We start from the raw sequence: 1,744 nt of genomic DNA, 5'->3' as shown, positions 1-1,744 counted from the left end.
ACAACTTCTTTGACTCAGTATTAGGTTGTTTATTTAAAGTTCTTCCATTTTTTTTATGTAAGCATTTATTGCAATTAATTTGCCTCTTACTAGTGCTTTTACAATATCCCACTGGTTTTGGTATGATGTATCTTTATTTTCATTAGTTTCTAGAATTTTTTTGATTTCCTTTTTAATTTCATCTTGGATCCAAAGGTCATTCAGGAGCCTATTATTTAATTTCCATATATTTGTGTAGTTTCCCAAGTTTTGCTTATTATTTATTTCCAAATTTAGTCCATTGTGGCCTGAAAAGATACTTGGAAAGATTTCAATTGTTTAAAATTTCCTGAGACTAGATTTGTGACCTATTGTGTAGTCTATCCTGGAGAATGTCCCATGAGCTGATGAGAAGAAAGTATATTCTTTTGTTGTCTGGTGAAGTGTTCTGTATATATATATGCCAAGTCCTGGTGGTCTAAGGTGTAAAATAAATAATGTGTCTCTTTGTTTACTAGTTGCCTGGAAGATGTGTCCCACACTGAGAGATGGGTGTTCAGATGACTCACTATTAATGCATTAGGTCCTATTACTTTCTTTGGGTATAAGAGTACTTGCTTTATTTATCTGGGTGCCCCAGTATTGGGTGCAAACTTGTGTATGATTGTTATGTCTTCTGGCTGGATAGATCCCTTTGTCGTTATATAGTGGCCTTCTTGGTCTCTTTTTATGTTTTTTGGTTTAAAGTCTCTTTGTCTAATATAAGAATAGCTACTGCTGCTTGGTTTTGGTTTCCATTTGCATGGTGTATATTTTTCCATTCCTTCACTTTTAGTTTATGTGTCTTTACAGGCAATGGGTGTCTCTTGAAGACAGCAAATACATGGATATACCGTTTTCATCTAATTAGATAGGCTGTGTCATTTGAATGGGGAGTTTGTCCCATTCACATTTAGAGTATGTGTTCCTTAATTTCTGACATTTAATTGCTTCTTGTTTAGATGGTTTAAATATCTTATTTATTTATTTATTTTTCTTTTCTTTTTTTTCTTTTTTAATAGAAACATAATTGATTATACATATTCATGGGGTACAGAGTTGACTACCAGTATTTGTGTACAATATGTGATAATCAAAGTAGTATTATTAGCATGTTCATCATTACAAATCATAATTATTCTTTCTGTTCATTACCCAATTTCTCCTTAACCCCCTTGCCCACCTCTAGTAATCACAGTTCTGTTCTTTCCTTCTGAAAGTTCAATGTATTATTGTTGTGATCCTTCCTTCCTTCCTTCCTTCCTTCCTTCCTTCCTTCCTTCCATCCTTCCTTCGCTCACACCCTTCCTTCCTTCCTTCCTTCCTTCCTTCCTTCCTTCCTTCCTTCCTTCCATCCTTCCTTCGCTCACGCTTATGACTGAGGATATTTGATATTTCTTTTTCTGTGCTTGGATTATTTCACTTAACATAATTTTCTCCAAGCTCATCCGTGTTGCTGTAAATGGCAGAATTTCATTAATGGGCTACAATAAACAACCATATTGTATATTGACAAAATAAAATAAAATTTAAAAAAAATCTCATTCAAAGAAAAAACAGTCTTAGAGACAGGTAACATTACAATTGTTTTTAGTTGTAGTAAAATTTTTAACAGCAAAAGAATGGGAAAATTACCTAAGTTTCATCAACATGGATCTGATGGTAAATTGTAGATTTTCCATTGGAATACTATTTAACTGTGAATATATAATATTAGTATAGAATA

The sequence above is a fragment of the Galeopterus variegatus genome, unplaced genomic scaffold (assembly GCF_000696425.1).
Source record: "Galeopterus variegatus unplaced genomic scaffold, G_variegatus-3.0.2 Scaffold15587, whole genome shotgun sequence".
NCBI classification, from domain to species: domain Eukaryota; kingdom Metazoa; phylum Chordata; class Mammalia; order Dermoptera; family Cynocephalidae; genus Galeopterus; species Galeopterus variegatus.
The sequence above is the reverse complement of the archived record's forward strand: the minus strand, read 5'-3'. Positions refer to the sequence as shown.